This window comes from Cnephaeus nilssonii, assembly GCF_951640355.1.
Source record: "Cnephaeus nilssonii genome assembly, chromosome: 18".
In the NCBI taxonomy this organism is placed as follows: Eukaryota; Metazoa; Chordata; class Mammalia; order Chiroptera; family Vespertilionidae; genus Cnephaeus; species Cnephaeus nilssonii.
The window spans coordinates 38,799,663-38,819,473 of NC_137089.1; the positions used below are offsets into that span (position 1 = coordinate 38,799,663).

A 19,811-nucleotide genomic window follows, 5' to 3' on the forward strand; every position below is an offset into this window, starting at 1 on the left:
GCTGTGGAGGTTCTCAGGTGACGTACCCCGGAACTAGAGAGGAGCGAGTCTGATTTCTTGTGGGGCCACACCACCTTCGGCCGTGGGTTATGTTGTTGCTGGGGTGCTGTCAACCCGAATCTGGTTTACTGCACACTTGTGTTTGCATTCCACACCCTATACGACAGCAATTTTGCAGAGTGCCCTCTCACACTCCGGGACCCCTCGGGGGATGTCGGAGAGCCGGTTTTGGCCCGATCCCTGTAGGGCAGGCCGAGGGAGCTCACCTGCCAGAGGGATCCCACTCACTCCGCAGATACCCTTCGAGCCACGGCGCCGCCCCAGGTTTGGTGGGCTGGGAAGGGACCAAGGGAAGTTGGCTCCAGGGCGTGTCCGGCCCTTCTCGCCCAGTCTCGCCCCCGCAGGCCACCTTCTAATTAACTTCCTTTCAATGGGCAGGAATCCATGCATCGGGTCACTAGTCTAGGAGCTAAAAATGAGGTTCTTTCCAGATCAACTCAGCAGGTTTATTACTAAGACATAAAAGAACACTAGGTAATTCCTATGTGAATGTCTAGGAAGGAAGTGACTATTAAGAGAATAGGTCTAGTCTCAAGCCCACTTTGAACAATTCTCAGGCAATGTTTACTATTTCTTCTGACCCATTATTTGTTGTTTGGTTAGTCCTTTTCTGTATGTCTGTTTATGGTCTGCCTAGTTAACAAATTGTTTTAATTTTTAACCTATTAGAAACTATATATGGGAATGAGACTACTTAACAGTTAAATGAATACATATAACATAAATATAAAACCTAAAAAACCCCCACTATATACTTATTGCAAAGAAATCTAGTTTGGAGAAAAGTGTACAATATCCTGGGTCTAAGATGAGCTTCACTGTCAGGTCTATCTTCTCCAAAACAGAACTTGTGTGGGAGAAACTGCACAAAGTATCATTTTTATATCATACAGAAGTTTAACCTATTCTATTCAAATGCTTGAAACAGTTTTGATTTCAATTCACATTTTTACACAGGAAAGTGTATTTACCCCTCCCCACCAACTAATTTCAAAGTGGCCCTAGTCTTTATGAGCTTGGGCTGTACCAAGACAGCAACCAGGGCTGACCAGGCCGAGCCAGGGGAGCGGGGGACAGAGCTGTTACGAATGATGCACCTTCTGCACTAAGATCACCAGAGCCCTCTTACAGGAAAGAGCCTGAAAATGACATCTTAAAGCCACGTTGCAACTCAGCCTTACGAAGCCTGTCCCTTCCAGACAAATAAAGGATCTGACTTGTTTTGGAGGCCACAGATTCTTTTTAAAGGAAAGTGTGCCTGATTTGTACTTGCCGATTTTCAAACACATGTACCCAAATTTTGTCTGACTGCAGAGAATGATCACTATTTAGAGTAAGATTGGGTGAAAAGAGAATAAGATTAGGAAGCATTTGTGAAATAATCCCAAAGTAGATTTTTCCTACTTTTCTTTTTTTTTTTTTTAAATATATTTTATTGATTTTTTACAGAGAGGAAGAGAGAGGGATAGAGAGCTAGAAACATCGATGAGAGAGAAACATCGATCAGCTGCCTCCTGCACTACTCCCACTGAGGATGTGCCTGCAACCAAGGTACATGCCCTTGACCGGAATCGAACCTGGGACCTTTCAGTCTGCAGGCCGACGCTCTATCCACTGAGCCAAACCGGTCAGGGCAATTTTTCCTACCTTTCTAAAATGTGAAGTTTCTTTATAATAATCACAGTATCCTAAATTGAATTCATTCTAGAAAAGAGGTTCCTGTCAAATGTCCATTCAATAGTTAGTATGTTTCAAACAATAATAGCAATAGATTTAAATACATCTTCCTTTCCTTTCTTTTTTAGAAAGAAATAAAACTGTCTTTATTTGCAGTCAACACAATTATCTCTGCAGAAAATACTGAAGATTTTTTTAAGCTAGTAGGCATAATAAGTATATTTAGTAACATTATAAGGTCAATATATAACAAGTTAAATATATGTCAATATCAGCTATATTGTATTTCATACTAAGCAAAGCTAGTATTGAAATTTGTAATAATATACACTATCATTTCCAAAAAAATAAAAATACACCCCTCTTCAAAGTGACCCTCTCACTGCTGTGTGGCATGAAATCTCTCCACTTTAAGCAGGAGTGCAGTGCAGCACCAGCCCTGCACACCATTTAGAGCAGAGGCAGCGAAAGGAAACCCAGGGTCAGCTTCGCTCAGAAGCTGACATGCCTCAACAGGCGCCGGAGCCCATCCAAGGGAGGGCCTGGGACCACACCCCAGGCATGCTGCCAAGCCCAGCAAATGTGTGGGCAAGACATGATCACCATTTGCATGATGAGGTCAAAGTGAAATTAACAAAGACCCCACAGCTGATATCCCAACGACCTTTACTCCAACGATATCCTCTCCTTTCTGTGTATATGGTCCTGCAGTTCTCCAGCTAATTTTGTTTAAGTTAAGGAGAAAAATAGCCCGACACCTCTAGTAAGGTAGTAATTCTCCTGAAGTTTATATCCATTATGTGCTCTCAAATACAATGACTATTTAAGCAGCCAAATCCACTTGCAAGAAAAATTTTAAAAAGACTTCCTTTAAAATCCAACAATTTTCTTCTTCAGTAAAGGTTATGAAAAAGTTTAAGCCACAACTGAAAGACATGCAGAGAGCGAGTGTCATGGTTACTTGATACATAAAAAAGAAAAATCCTCAGGATGCTAATGATCACCCATATAGACCAAAGAATAGATAAAAATTAACTATCTAATCCTATATAATAAAAGGCTAATATGCAAACAGACCCAACGGCGGAACAACTGAAAAACCAGTCACTATGACATGCACTGACCACCAGGGGGCATGTGCGGAACGTGGTGGGCACCGGCCGCAACAGGATGGTGGAGCAGGTGAGTGGGGGCGCCAGACCAAGGCGGGACACCAGTAGCTGTCATTGGGCCAGTGCCGGAGCCACCTCTCACATCCACAGCCAGTGCCCAGCGCCATCAGCGGGTGCGAGTAGCAGCTGCCAGCCCCAATCACTCCTCAGGGCTTCTCCACCTCTCCCTGCTCCTGAGGGGAGATTGGGGCCGGCAGCTTCCTCACACCCGCGGCTGGCGACAGCCCCATTCACACCCACTGCCGGTGCCGGAGCTGCCACTCGCACCCACTGCCAGCACTGGCCCCACTCACACCCACAGCCGGTGCCCGGCGCTGGTCCTGATTGCTCGGCGCCGTCAGTGGGTGCAAGTGGCAGCTGCCAGTCCTGATCACCCCTGAGGGCTTCTCCACCTCCCCCTGCTCCTGAGGGGCGATCGGGGCAGCAGCTTCTGCTTGCACCTGCTGCTGGCACCAGCCCCAATTACTCTGTGCCTTCAGCGGGTGCGAGTGGGGCCGGCGCCATCAGCGCATGGGAGTGGCATCAGTGGGAGCGGGGCTGCCGGCAGACAGGGGACCAGGGGCTGCGGCAGGAGGGGCCGGGTGGGGGCACAGAGGATGGGCCAAGACCCGCCCCTGTGCCTACTGCACTTCCGAATTCGTGCACTGGGCCCCTCATTATAAATATAAAAAAGACGTAATAATAACTTAGTTACTCCCTATCAAATTAACTGGCTTAAATTCGTTTTGTTTTAAATATACTAGCCAAAGAGATGTTTCCCCACCATCCTACAACCCTTCAAATAATGAAATAAAATCTTCATAAAATTTATTATTCCTATTTTCTATTTTAATTATCCTACTGTGCTTCCAGATGCTAGATGACTTAGGACTATGCTGTCATCAAGCCTTCAAGAAAGTTCTACCAAAGCTATTTTGAATCAGGTTTAGCTTCAACACAGATGGCCGGTTTGAATTCCAGAAACCTGTTTTTGGAAATCCTCCCTGCCATGTGATGGCTGAGGTGAGGCAGATAAAGTGGCAGAAGATGACAGATGACATCGCAAGAGCACTGGTAGCCTTTCCTCTGCAGATGTAAAGCCTGGACTAGAAGATGCTGCTGTCACTCAGGCTGGAGGAAATTCACCTGCCTCTCAGGTAGACTGTCCTGAATTTGCTTTTTCAAAATGTATCCTTTGTTATGTTTTATTGCATCAATGGACAGTGGGCTTCCCAGAGACTAGAATGGAGGCAGTTGTTAGCTCTGTGTTGCCAAGGAAAATATTTGGCTGCATATACGGTTTCCTGAGAGCAAGTTAGTACATGACCTCAATCTATTCCAAGCTTATCATAATGTTGTACGTCTGTGCTGATTCAGCAAAGCAATCCATAATCGCTTGCAAAATGCCCCTGCCTCTCAGGGATGTTATGAGGCTTAATAAGATAATGCATGTGAAGCACTCTGAGCTCCACAGAAGAAAGGCGCTAAGGAATAATACCATTCTGCATTTATAATTACAAGCAGTCTTACAAAGAACCCAATAAACCTGTTCACAAATTACAAATAACAAGTACTTTAAGTAATTTAATATAAATCATTGTATATCAAAAAAACTGTGAAATCATTCATGTTTGAAAAATGAAATGGACAGACTTCATAAGGCTAAGACGCAATGAAAAATAATAGTACTTGACAAGTTTCTACTAAAAGAAAACTACAATTACATCCCTTTGTGATAAAACCAACTGAATCAGAAACTTATAAGAGTACGTTTTATTGAACTTATCTTGAGACCCTGCTATCAATTAATTTAATTTAATATCATTTCCATGGGTTTTCTACCAATAAATTTAAATTAAAAAAAAATCAAAGCCAGTCATACAACAATAAAATTTTTTTTCTTCAGTTATCAATGTTAAGTAAGAGTGAAAACATAAATCTTAATTTTCAATGAGATAAAATATTAGTACTTTACCAAATATAAATTTCTTTTTAAAAAATATTAAAATAATGCTGCATTTTCTGGAGGAGGGGCAATGGCTTTTGTCTCCTAGACGGGAAATGCTTGCTTCTTGTCCCCCTGCCCAAGCCAAGAACACAGTGCATGAAAGTCATCTCCAAAACAGCAGGCCAGGCTGAGGTGGCATCACTGGGTTCATGGGTGTCATTACCTTGACTAGACTGTAACCGGGGCCTTCTTAGACTTGGGATCATTCCTTCTAGGAAATCCCTGGACTCTCAGGGGTCCAATCTCTGACCCTGTTTCTCCACAACGCTGCCTTCCTAACACTTGCTACATCATCTGGAAACCATCAGACTCCATCAGGAGGGCCTTGGAATTCCCTTAGGACTGTCAAGTCCTTGAGCTAGAAACTGTATTTCCCACCTCTGCATCGCAGTCCTCTACTGCACTGCTGACCCAAGTGCACACTCAATAAAAGTGAGTTGAACAGATCCACTCTCTGGAGAAGGCAACAGAAAGAGGTGCTCAAGTGGGCTGTATGGGCTGGACAGGATCGACTCCTAGCACACAGATGGGATAAGACATTTTACTTTCTAATTTTTATGTGTAATTATTTTTTAAAAAGTAGTACATTATGTTTTCAAGGAAACATAAACACGATATTAGATAGGGAGGATGCAAAGATAAAAAGACAGGCCTTGCCCTCCTGTGTGTGGTGCAGGCACCTTGCCAAGTACTGAAATGGATTACCTTGTATAGTGTTGTGGATAAGTGTCTAGCTCTTTTCTCTCACTTATCCTAATATGAAAATCAGGAACTCAAAAAAAAAACAAAAACCCAATTCAAAAAAGGGGGACTTAGCATAGTATGTGAAAGTAAGGGGCTCCTCAGATTAGCATACAGAAGAGAAGCAATATTGAGAATTATCGTAATCAACTACTTACAGGAAGGAACGTCAAAGAAAGTTGGGAGAAGATGAACATTCGAAGGGACTATATTATGAAAGAGAAAAAGTGGGGAGGGGTACAGATTGCTCTGAGGAGGAAACCCTAGGTTAGGGAGCTAAGGGGTGCACCTGACAGGAAAAAACTGATTGAGAAACACAGTAGCTATGAGTGTGCACAAGAATATTTAATATTGCAGGTCTTTACAAATCCTGACATCGGATCCATAATCCTTCAGGTTCCTGATGACCACCCCCCACCCTCTTACCTTGAGGGTCAATTTGGAAAAAAGAATAAACTGTTCATAATTTTCAAACATGTGAAAATAGCTTTATTGTGTCCTATAGGCAAAGGATGGGCAGTGAGTACACTCTTACAATTCTGAGTACTGTAACTAGTGGACTGAGAAGATGGGCATCAAAGATAAAATTGCTATTGCTTTAAAGCCACAGGGTAGGGACTGAAAACTCAATGTCCACCTGGTCAGTCAGGATTGGATCTGCACCTCAGTACTGAACTAGACCAGTCAAGAGAAACAGAGGTGATCCCTACCAATCTCTCCAACTACACAGATGGCCTCACCTCCGTTAGAATATTTCCTCCAAAATATAGATGAGCCACACTATCTATCTATCTGGCCTTTGCCCCTTTCTTTTGTTAATCCTCACCCGAGGGTATTTTTCCCCATTGATTTTTAGAGAGAGGGAGAGGGAGGAACAGGGAGAAGGAGAGAGGGAGGGAGGGAGGGAGGGAGAGGGAGAGAGAGATCAACTGGCTGTCTCCTGCTTGCAACCCACGACTGGGCCAGGGATCAAACCTGCAACCCTTTGGTGCAAGGGCCGATGCTCTGACAGCCACACCAGCCAAGGTGGATTTTTGTCTTTTTCAATAGAATCTAAGAAAATCAAGAAAAGAAGAGAGTGAAAGGGAGAAAGACAGACAGATATATGGGGATATGGATAAAGTGAGGGGGACCACAAGCACCTCCTGTGGGATCAAGAGATAAAGTTACGGGTTGCTAAAGACTGCAGATAAACTTGGGAATATAGACAAAGAGTGAACTAGGGCTTCATTTATATTTCAAAGAATATCTGGAACCTAATTTATCATGAGTTTTAAAGACTTCCTGAAAGTTTGTGACTTTTCCTTTTTACATGATCTGTTTCACTAGCTAAATAATTCCAGAATTAAATGTTTGCTTCAGAGACAAGAACTGCACTTAAAAAGCTGAATTCTGTGCTGCAGTGGACCAGGGGAGAAGAAAAATCCTAGTGGAAATAAGGAAGTGGCTAGGCAAGCATGTCAAACTCTAGTGTTTGACATGCTTGGGCTAGGCCGTGGTCGGCAAACTGTGGCTCGCGAGCCACATGTGGCTCTTTGGCCCCTTGAGTGTGGCTCTTCCGCAAAATACCACGGCCTGGGCGAGTCTATTTTGAAGAAGTGGCGTTAGAAGAAGTTTAAAAAATTTGGCTCTCAAAAGAAATTTCAACCGTTGTACTGTTGATATTTGGCTCTGTTGACTAATGAGTTTGCCGCTAGAGGAAGACAGTGGCAGGGGCTACAGGTGAGCTGTGAGGAAAAGGAAAGGACCGTGGCCCAGAGCCTGCGGTTCACTGAGTATCACCTGCTCCGGACTCTCACGTACCACGTCTGAACTTCCTGGCCCCCACAGGCCTGCCTCCCCCACAGGCCTGCCTCCCCCACAGGCCTGCCTCGGGAGCTCTGCCCCTGTCCTAAGAGTCCTGCCTGGTGTTGCTTGGCAAGTGGAGGCCAGGAGTGGGAGGGGTCCAGGACGAAAAGGAAGGAGGAGGAAACCACGTGGGAGGCCTCTCTGGGAATCCAGAGCAGAGCCTTCCGGGGAAATAGATGGATGTGCTGATGGAGCTTCTACAGCACCTTCACTTGGAAGCAACTCGGGCAGTGGTTCCCACCTTTAGGGGTAAGAGGGCTCCTTTTACTATCAATAATGTCCATGGAGCCCCACAGGAAGGTATCTACACTTAAACTGGCATAGAACAGAAAGAAAAGGGTATGACATACTTAGCAACGCTTCTATGAGAATGTGTATCTTACTTATCACCATCTCTCTGTTTTCAAAATACAGCTGTATACTAGTAAACCTTACATATTAAGAACTATTCTAGTTAGAGCATTATTGGTTACAATAGGCTTTATGGAACTGGTCCAGGAATCTAATCATCAAAATGGCATTGTTTTGATAGAAAATATCCTCCATTCCAAACAGTTAACTTACAAATAAATCTCAAGGGGAGAAATGGTTTTTACAGCTACAGATTCTCTGTGCTTCTTCTTAAGAAAGCCCTTAATTCAATCACAGAGACATCCATCCATCTAATCAAAGAGAAAAAAATGATTTTAATTCTTTCACCTCTGACAATTTTAGTTCTCTAGCAACATTCCAAATAAAATGCACTGTATGTAACTTTTTCTAATCTGACATAAAGGATCTACAAATTGAAGATGGTCTATCAAATTAAAAAAGCTTTTAAGAAGGTGAGCTTAATTTAGGGGTGGTAATGGATAATTATGTCAATTCCAATAGGGCTTGCTGTTTTTTCTTTCCTTTCTCCCTCTGTCATCTATAAGGTAACACATAACACTTGGGATCTTACAGAATGGGGGTATGCAGATGCCTGCCTAATGTGGACAGGCTTAAGGAAGGAATCACCACTGTACTGAGAAGATACTGCTCCCCAAATGGCCCAGGAATTCCATCATGTCCACCATTTGGCCTTGATGGGCGTGAAAAGGACCTCAGGACTGACGGTGTGGGAGTACTCACATTATTTCTTTCACTTTAGTTGTTTTCCATAAGACAAAAAATTTATTTCCAAAATTGGCAGGCCCAAAAGGATTCATCTATTACAGGTGGTCAAGGCTCTAACACTGTACAATCAGAATCTAAGTCCATTTTAATGAAAAATTTTTCTTGGCTGGGTAAAATTAATGTATTTTTTTCTGTAAGATTGTGTTGAATTGGACCTTTCTTTGGTTCAAAATTATAGAAATGAGAAACATAATGCAAAAGTACCCTTTCCAACAGCCCTGGATATCTAAAAGTTCAAGTTTAAATGCATGCAATCTAATACATCCATTTCCCAGGTGCACATTTGCAATTTGCACACTTCCCTTTCAGAACACAGGTTAGAACACACTGCACAGGTGGTGCAGAGCTCAGTACTGTGTGAAACACGGCCCTTGGATGCCACTCCTGTCCTTGACCTCTGGTCCACAATAAAGAACATTGGGGTACTCACAGCGACTATTGGTAAAGTCTGTTTTGCTCCCAATACATTTCCTGAAATCGGAGAGAACACCTTCACGAGGCCAGGACTGCTGTTTACCTGGAGGGTACGGTGCGCCCACATGATGGACACATAAAACGACGGCACATTCCCTCTCACAGAAAACTCATCTGCTTACACGAGGTTACAAAATGACTATTCTCAAACCAGCTGGTTATCCAGTTTTCTCGCTAAATACCAAGAATTTTTTTTGGCCCAGACAGCAACTTTCTATTTTCTTGGGATCTTTTATCATTTTTTTTTCCTGACAGGAAAAGCTGAGCTGTCTTGAAAGTGTACATTATCCTCTGACATTGGGATTTGCAAAAAACATTCTTCCCAGTAACTAAACCACGGTGTCTCAGTGTATCTTAAATTGGGCTTGTCCATGTGCTTAACCCATTTACTCATGACAACTCCTCCCAAAGGGCAGGCAAAGCAAGAGTAACACTGGCTTTGATCTGGATTTGAGTTCTCGAAGCCGTGAGACTCTGAACGAGTCACTTAAACCCGAGGTTCCCTGTGTAACATGGAGCTAATAACTAACTACACCTGCCCGGCAGGGGCGCCGCATGGATGAAATGAGATGATACAGGTAAACGTGAGCACTCCCCGTGTGACACGTGGTAACGCCCAGCGCTCGCAGGGGCCGGTGCAGTCGGAGCTGCAGCAGCTTCGTGGCAACCAGCCTCTGAGGGCACGCAACGTCAACGCACAACTCATGTCCTGTTTCCCTCCGTCACTCCTCTGGCTCGTGGGAAATGTGAGGGCTCTGAATCAGAGCAACGGACTCAGAGGTTTTCATATCTAGGAGGAACTTTTTCCACTGCTCAATGACCCTAGCATCTCTTCCTTTCATGACTTACACTGAGCTAACTAGAAAGAGACAGTAAAAAGGATAATATTGGGAGAGATGCATCCGTAACTACAGCAGCCCTGTTAGAATGCATGGGCGTGGAGAACACGCGGGGACCTGGGCGAGGGGCAGCTATTTGACTGCAGTTTCCATAAGATTGAAGATATTTAAACCATCAAAATCTCTAAAAAATTTAGAGAAAAGGAAGGAGGAGGAAGCCACATGGTTTCTGTGAGTAACACGTTAAAACTACCCCAACTGACACCCCAGTAACTATTATAAATCTTTATTTTGGTTTTGAGTGTTTTGCTTTAGGAATTTCTCTGTAGATCAACCTTTTCTCTCACGATAAACAAAGGCTGGGTTGAAGACACGACCACCACCCTCAGGGGCAGGTCATGGACACGGGGGAAAGATGCCAGCTTCAGAACCACCAGCACACTGGGGTTGGAATTCTAGTTTGTCACTGACTAGTTTGAGCCTTACTATTGTTTCTGCATATCAGTTTCCTTATCTAAGAAACAGACAACAGTATTGACCCTGAAGGAGTCTGGTGATCAGAGGCAATACAGGGACCGAGCAAAGAATGGAGGAATCTTCCAGAAGGGATGAAAGGGTAGCTGAAAACAGTGTGTCTACATATATTTATGACATTCTTTTAGTATTGCTAAAAAAATCCCCACATAGTAGCCTTGGATACAAGGAATCCTGATTCTTAATACCAAAAGTATTATCTATTTAAATATTTTTGCATTTTCCTAGTATAGTAACTAGGGGCCCAGTGCACGAATTAGTGCACCTTGAAAGGAACTGTGGGCTGGGAAGCTGTGGTGGGTACAGGGGCGGGTCTCAGCCCACCCTCCACGCCCCCACCTGGCCCTTCCCACCACGCCCCCAGTCCCCTCTCTGCCGGTAGCCCTGCTCCCGCCATCACTGCTCCCATATGCTGACTGTGCCCGCCATGCTCGCACCCACTGACGGTGGGGAGAGATTGGGGCCAGCGCTGTCAGCGGGTGCGAGTGGTGGCTGCTGCCCCAATCGCCCCTCAGGAGCAGGGGTAGGTGGAGAAGCCCTGAGGGGTGATTAGGGCCAGCAGCCACAGCTCACACCAGCTGATGCCACCAAGTGATCAGGGCCAGTGCTGATCGGGGCCGGCGCCAGCAGCAGATGCAAGCACCGGGCAGGACTGCAGTGCACAGGAGCAAAGCATTTTCAGTAACCACCAGAGTCTCGCCCTGATGACAGCGACCAGCGCCCCGCCTTGGTCTGGCGCCCCCGCTCACCTGCTCCACCATCCCACTGTGGCTGACTCCTGCCATGTTCCACGCGCGCCCCCTGGTGGTCAGCGCACGTCATAGTGACCGGTTGTTTGGTAGTTCTGCCGTTTGGTCTATTTGCATATTAGGGTTTTAAATATATAGATGATTCCTCAAAAAATTAAAAACAGAACTAACACATGATCTAGTAATACCACTTCTGGGTGTAGATCCCCCCCCCCCAAATGAAAGCAGGGACTTGAACAGATATATGTTCACAAATAATCATGGTGTATAACAGCATTATTCACAATAGCTAAAAGGTGCAAACAATCCAAGTGCCCACTGATGGATAAATAGATAAAAAAAAATATGACACATACATGCAATAGGATTCAGCCTTAAAAAGGATGGAAATGCAGATATATATTATCACATGGGTGAACTCTGAGAACATTATAGTAAGTGAAATAAGCCACTCATAGAAAGTAAATACTATATCATTCCACTATTCTAGATAACTAGAATAGTCAAATCCATAGAATAGTGGTTACCAGGGGTTGGGAGGAGGAGAGGTGAATAATCCTATCTAATAAAAGAGTAATATGCAAATTGACCATCACTCCAACACACAAGATGGCTGCCCCCATGTGGACACAAGATGGCCGCCACAAGATGGCCAGCAAGGGAGGGCAGAAGGGAGGGACCAGGCCTGCAAGGAAGGACAGTTGGGGGCAATCAAGCCTCCAGGGGAGGGCAGTTAGGGGTGACCAGGCTGGCAGAGGAGGAAAGTTGGGGGTGACCGGCCTGCAGCGAAGGGCAGTTGCAGGGGGACCCAGGCCTGCAGGTGAGGGGAGTTAGGGGTGACCAGGCCTTCAGGGGATAGCAGTTAGGGCCAATCAGGCTGGCAGGGGAGCAGTTAGGCATCAATCAGGCTGGCAGGGGAGTGGTTAGGGGGTGATGAGGCTGGCAGGCAGAAGTGGTTAGGGGCAATCAGGAAGGCAGGCAATCGAGCAGTCCTGGACTGTGAGAGGGATGTCTGACTGCCTGTTTAGGCCTGATCCTACTGGGATCGGGCCTAAATGGGTAGTCAGACATCCCTGGAGGGGTCCCAGATTAGAGAGGGTGCAGGCTGGGCTGAGGGACACTCAGCCCTGCGCACAAATTTTGTGCACCGGGCCTCTAGTTATTATTTAATAGATCAGGAGTTTTTGTTCGGAATGATGAAAAAGTTATAGAGATGGACAGCAATGAATGCTATGCATATTTTACCACAAGAAAAAAGGTCAAATTAAAATCAATTCTCAGGGCAAGGTTAATTGGTATCCAGAGTCTTTAATCGAGAAGTATTATAAGCAGAACTACAATTCTTGTATTTTGTGAATTATTCTTCACTGTCACATTCTTAGAAAACAAAACAGGATTCAATATCTGATATGCTGGAAAGAGCCCGCCTGGAGTAAAAGCTGAACTCACAGTTAAATAAGGCACAAGGCCAAGTTTTACTAGACTTATGCACTCATGGCAAAACACAAGCTGTTAAGGGGTCCCCATTTCTTACCAACAAAGCTGAGATGAAAATCACCACGATCACTGCTTTCCTGGAATTATTACTTTAAAAACATCGGGAGTGACAGAAAAGATGAGATGATTTAAAAAACTGGACCCTTACACTTATTATCAGAGATAAATGACTCAGTAATTAGGAAGAGGTGATCATTTTCTAAGTAGAAATGAACTAAAATATTTCAGAGTGAACAAAACAGTAATAAGAGGAGGAACGAATTGGTAAACAACATATGTGAGTGCCTCTATTTGCCCACCCCCAAACGATAGACAAAGAGATAACCAAGCATGACTTACACTTCTTCCTTTCCTACAGCCTACATACAGACCTCTGATGTAGCAAAAGGTGTGAGGGAAAGAGACGTTCTTTAGGGGAACAGCTGTTTAGAAACAGCTGAAATGAGGCCAAATATCTTAATGCCATTGTGGTTTTCTCTCCTTTTTCTTACTGATTTAATATTTGCCTCAAGGGATCTTCTTGCTCAGCACTACCTCCTCTCCACACTCTTAGCTTAGGGTCATGTTTGATGCCCTAAAGTATCAAACAATATCTGATACTAAGATATTTGACTATAGAAGGAATTCAATGCTGCTATATGGTATTAGATACTTATTCTTTTCAAACTATCTCCTTGAAAAAGATTCTCTATCTAATTAATTAATCATCAAGGAAATGTAAATCAGAATCATAATGAGATATCACCTCATTAGGATGGCCACTATCAAAAATCCAGAAAGTAACAAGTGTTGGTGAGGATGTGAAGAAACAGGCATCCTCATGCACTGTTGGTGGAATTATAAGAATGGTGCAGACACAGTACAGAAAATTAAAAATAGAAGTGGGCAATAATCCAAAAGTACTGAAGACAAAAATCACAGTGATATTTCTGTACCCACACTCACTGCAGCATTTTTCACAAGAGTCAAGATGTAGAAACAGCCCTAATGTCCATTGATGAATGAATGGATAAATATAATGTGATAGGTACATACAGCCTTTAAAAGAAAATCCCGTCATACACTACAACGTAAATGAAACGTGAGGACATTATGCTACGTTAAATAAGCCAATGCCAAAGAGACAAATACTGCATGGATCCACTTACCAGTATGTGAGGTATCTAAAGTAATCAAAGGGACAGAAACAGAAGGTAGAAGGGGATGGCCAGGGCGAACAGTGAGTTGTTCAATGGGTATGAAGTTGCTATCACGCAAAATGAAAAAGCTCGAGACTTGTTGTACAACAGCATGCATATAATTAGTAATAAAATAATGCAGACTTAAAAATTGTTACGAGGATAAATTTATGTTAAGTGTCTTTTACCAAAATTAAGAAAACCACCAAAAATCCAGCCTGGCTGGAGTGGCTCAGCTGGCTGAACATCATCCTGGACATTGGTTCAATTCCTGGTCAGGACATATACCTGGGTTGTGGGTTCCTGGTCGGGGCATGTACGGAAGGCAACTGATCAGTTCCTCTCTCTCCCTTTCCCTCTCTAAGCATGTCCTCGGGTGAGGATTAAAAAATAAATAAAATAAAATAGTTGCATGTATAATGATTTCTTACTGTACAATCCACCGCAGCCTGAAAATTAACCTGAAGTACACAAGAACAGTGATGGTTCCCTCTTGCTCGTCTACCAGTACAACAGGTTGGGAAGGTAGGCTTGTTCTTACCCATTTGCTTAAAAAAAGAAACAGAAAACAAAACCAAACAAATGAAAAACAAAACCACAAAAAACTAAGAAAAATGTACTTTCAGCCTAAACCAAAAAGAGAACGACACCAACAGCGAAATGCCAAACAGTGGCATGTGCTTTGGACACACAAGTCCCATGCCTAGGACTGGGCATCTCCAGAGCCAGGAGACCATGGCAGAATACTTCAAACCAACTCGGCCAGAGGCGTGACGAGTTAACATTGCTACGATCCTGTGCTTACTGTCCCATCTGACTCTGACCTGTCCTTTTCAGCCTCAAATCCGACCAGATGCTTCACTACACGGGGTTCCCCCCACGGTCCTGTGCCGTGGCTCTGGTTCCTCTGCTCCCCACCTGACAAGCATCCCCACCGCCTCGTCCCATCCCATCCCGGCCCAGCCCCATTGGCCACTCTTTCACCTACTGAAACCTCGTTTACAGCAAGGCTTGTTCCTGTAATTCCACTCAATCCCACTGTCCCTTCCAGTTCCACAGCTGGTTGGTTGTTTACAAGTCTATTTCATCTCAAATGAATGAAAGCTCCAAAAAAAAGTAAAACAAAACAAAAAAACCCATGTACTACCGACGGTCAGATTCCCCCTCAGTGAATAACAATGTCTTGCATATAGTATTTACTCAATAAAATTTATTACTGAATGTTTGGCTCTTGAGTAAAATCAATACAGGGAGTGGGTGTCAGAATTAATTTCTTTTTATAATAATACAAGGCAATCAAGGCAAAAAGGAATGCCTCCTTTCTAGAGTGTGGAAGGCAGTGTAAGTCTTGAAATTAGAGCTCATGTCATAAATTGTTAAAATCGTGAAGCATTAGGGTACATTAAATTATTCAAATCCTCTTTATCTGAAAGCTGTTAAACAAACAAAATAACCTTTTCATATACTTAAGAAAAAATAATAAGGGGTCTGAGGAGAAAATAAGAGCAGGAATTCCACCCCTGCTCACTAATTTTAAGGATTTCATTAATAACATGAGCCACTGGTCCACATAAGAATAGGAAAGTGATTTATACGCAGACCAGCAGAAAAACATTTTATCTTCATTCAAAATTGCAATGTCAAGGGCAGAATGCCGACCACAGGTTATATTGTCAAACAAGGAAAGAAAGTTTATTTTTATGAAAACAGATAATAGCTTCAGATCTTCAATAGTAAGATAGGGCCAAATTCATTCCTGTGTTCAAGCAAATAAGAGTGAAATAAAAATTGCCATGACTCTTGCCCTCTTTAGTTCTCCTTAAAGAAAAATTCTTGAACATGTCACTCAGGTAACAGGGACAAGCAAGAGCCAACAAGGTCCACAAGAGAGCTGGAGAGGGTGCAGGTGACTGGACCTCTTCATATAAGTCAATGAATAAGACAAAAGTGAAATAATAAAAGTATAGGGTGAGGATATTATATGTAGAAATGCAATTTTCTCAACTTGTGACTTTTTTGCTGCATTGGATATAATTTTTGTGTGTGCATGTATTGGCTACGTAATGTTATAATGTTAATTATTAATACTTTCTCCACTACTTAAGTCTAGAATGACAGTCAGCAAAACATTAAGTCAAGCTTTGATTTGTAGAGTTTACTGATTTTTAGATTTCCATGGTGTGAATACTCGGTATTGAATGCAGACTTCGGAAAAGATGTGTAGTAGCCACTACTACATAGTATCTCTCCCATGTAACTAGATATGACACAGAGCCTCTACAGCACAGATAAGGGTAAAATGAAGTAGAATAATTAGGAAATGATGAACTTTCGTTTTCCTTACGCTTGTTTTGTAATATAATTTAATTGTAAGTCTATATAATTTTTAATAATGGTTGTTTATCAATTGGCTTATAAAATTCTTGAAATGTAACAATTGGCTCTCATTGGTTGATGTGAATTGACTCCACTAAAATCACTGGCTCTCACCCTCTTTAAAATAGTTCTTTTTTTTTTTTAAAAACATTTTATTGAATTTTTACAGAGAGGAAGGGAGAGGGATAGAGAGTTAGAAACATTGATGAGAGGGAAACATCGATCAGCTGCCTCCTGCACACCCCCTACTGGGGATGTGCCCACAACCAAGATACATGCCCTTGACCGGAATCGAACCTGGGACCCTTCAGTCCGCAGGCTGACGCTCTATCCACTGAGCCAAACCGGTTTCGGCTTTAAAATACTTCTTTATTTTTTGATGCTATCCTCACTATTAGGGGAAATTCAAATGTACGAAGTAATCTACAATCCCAATGTTCTCATACTGGCACTACAATCAAAATTTTATCATTAGAAAAATCAGAATGAGAAATGAGAATGACCTTTTAGGTTGCTTAGTCCACCAAGGAATTTCTTCAGATAAATACATGGGAGTGGGACTGCTGGGCCATGTGGTATTTTAATTTTTTTGAGGAATGTCCATACTGCTTTCCATAGTGGCTGCATGAATTTACCATCCCACCAACAGTGCACAAGGGTCACCTTTTCCCCACTTCTTCCACAACACGTACTCTTTGTTGTCTTTTTGGTAGTAGCCATTCTGACAGGCGTGAGGTGATATCTGTGGTTATGGTTTACATTTCCCTGATGATTATTGACATTGAGCATCTTTTCATATGTCCATTGACCACCTGTATGTCTTTGAAGAAGTGTGTATTCAGGTGCTCTGACCAGTTTTTAATCAGGTAGTTTGGGTCAATTTTATTTTTTAAGAGCATAGGAATTTGCCACAGAAATTTCTATTTAACTTTTCTGATTAAAAGTGTGAAATTGGACATTGTAATCCAAAATAGATTATTGTATTTTTTATACTACTTATTATTCTGTGAAACAAAAGCAATATTAGCCCTTCAATGAGGAAATAGGTTTTTCCACCATTTATGACTGCTGTTTGTAAGGTATACAGTAGAAGCTTGAAGTTTTAAACACTTACCAGCATCATATCAAACAGGATGAAACATCATCCTTCAGTATCAAAAAGCTGCTGGAATGGTTCAACGCAGACTCTGGACCTGCCCTGCTCCTAACAAGGCCCGCCCAATGTGAACGCTCTCCGAGGGCTGGTGGCTACAAACACGAGTCTCCCTACTACTTCATACAAGAGGATGCTCCTTTACTTGAAGAGCTGGTAATTCCCCTCCAAGTTCCCATCCTTTAGGCCTGTGGTCGACAAACTGCGGCTCGTGAGCCACATGCGGCTCTTTGGCCCCTTGAGTGTGGCTCTTCCACAAAATACCACGGCCTGGGCGAGTCTATTTTGAAGAAGAGGTGTTAGAAGAAGTTTAAGTTTAAAAAATTTGGCTCTCAAAAGAAATTTCAATCGTTGTACTGTTGATATTTGGCTCTGTTGACTAATGAGTTTGCCGACCACTGTTTTAGGCCATTAAAAATATCCTTTCTTCTCTCCCTTTATTTATAAATCGGATGGAAACTTGAGGAGCAGCTGATGAGAGTAGACTTGAGTGCAAGAGCTCATCATGCCTGGCTGACCTGCCTGCGTCTTGGACACGGGAAGGTTCCCTAAGGATGAGCCCGGCATTCCTGACGGAGTACTAGTATTCTTCGGTGCAACATCTCATGTAATCCAGTTGAACTTCTCTAGGACAACTATGATTTCATTCAGGCTGATGCCTGTGGCTAAAATACAAATTAAGCTTGGACAATGTTGTCAAGATGATGGTTGGATTTTATTTATACTAAGTAACGGGGGATCGGCTGGGTGGGCGGGCACACGGGTGAGACAGAAGGGCGCAGGTCACACTTCTGTGCTGCTCTTGAACCCTAGTGGCTGTCAGCTGCTGAGAGAAGCGCGCTGGCCCATGCGGAGCTGGAGGGGGTGGGGGGCAAGCACAGACACCAAGAACCGTACTGCTTCAGATGTCCCGGAGGGGAGGATGTTCATACCACCGCCCCCCTCCCCCTTTCTACCTGAAGGAAGCACTCATTGTCTGAAGATCTTAGTGTAAGTGAAGAAAATGCCACCTTCCTGCTCAATATGGGAACGCTAGTTACTGAACACCTAATAGCCATGTATAGCGACAGGCACTTGCTGAGTGTGTTCACTTAGCTCATAAATTTTTCAACAACTGTGCAACCTCGATGTTGTGCTTGCTAAATTCTGAAGGAGGAAACTGAGTCTCAGAGAGAAAACACTTTGCCCTGGTTCAAACAGCTTGTCAGGGGCAGAACCAGGACACAAACGTAGCTTCTGTCCTATTTGCTTCTGAAGTCCTGCTCTTTTTAAAGACAATTTACTAAACAAGCAATCTTCTTAACAGTACTAGACTAGCTGAAAACTTAAAAGTATATTTGTTCTTTTCATTTGGTTTTTAAGTTCTGTTTCCCCTTTCAAAACACATTAGTTTTCAAATTAATAGGAACATTATTAGAAGAATAAGGCATGACAGGGTGTTTATTGTTGCTGCTTCTTGGGTGGTTGCGGTGTGCAGTCCATGATTAAACCCACAGTGAAAGTATGGCACAGGCCCAGCGTGACACATCTGAACGTGTTTGATGGTTTGAAGGGGGAATTACCAAGGTTTTGCAAAACTTTAAAACCTTGTGCAAGACCTTGATAATAAAAAAATCAAAAAAAAAATCTATGTAACTGTTTTAAGTGTAAAGTGCTGCCTAACATGCAATGTTCACAAAATTTAATTATTCAAAATTTAGAAATCTGAAACAAGAAACTTAGTGATTTCTCCACTGCAATGGTATCAGCAACCAGAAATATGGCAACTGCAGAACACTGTGAAACCTTAACCAATTTTTTCTCCTAAGAGCTTTAGGAATATTATTTTATCCATTTGCTGATACCAAAGAATGAAGACACAAACTGGAGATTAACTGAGTTTCTGGTAACTAGTGAATGTCATGGGGAAAAGGAGAGAAATGGAGACTGAGACAGGCATTGAGAGTGGAAACTCCTTGAACGGTGAATGTTATGATATAATCTTGACGGAAAAGCCAGGAAATAAAGACTGATTTTCAGGGTGGGCTGGTATCAGAAACTGCATTGTGTATGCTATATGTATATTCCTTAGAAATTCTTAGAAGACAGAATTACATTTGTAAAATTGCTTTATATAAAATTTAGCTTAATAGTACATGCATGAAAATGGAAAAGGCTCCGATGATAATATGTGAGTAGGTAGCTAGGATTTTATAATGGATTGGATCAGGCAGTTTCAGGCTCATATACCTATACAGACAAAGACATCACTGTTCTAAAATCTGCCTCTTTTGAATATTACATAAAAGGTAGGTACTCTAAGAGGATGCATTCAAAAACAGATTATAGGAGATACTAATCTCCCTCACCCTGAAGGGAAGCAGTGTGT

At 42.8% G+C, this 19,811-nt stretch overlaps 1 protein-coding gene across 8 annotated transcripts in view; it reads right to left on the minus strand.

The window, feature by feature from the left end:
* Positions 1–19,811, minus strand: part of NCOA2 (nuclear receptor coactivator 2) — a 263,532-nt gene that overhangs the window by 68,080 nt on the left and 175,641 nt on the right. The gene's annotated exons all lie outside the window — the stretch shown is intronic.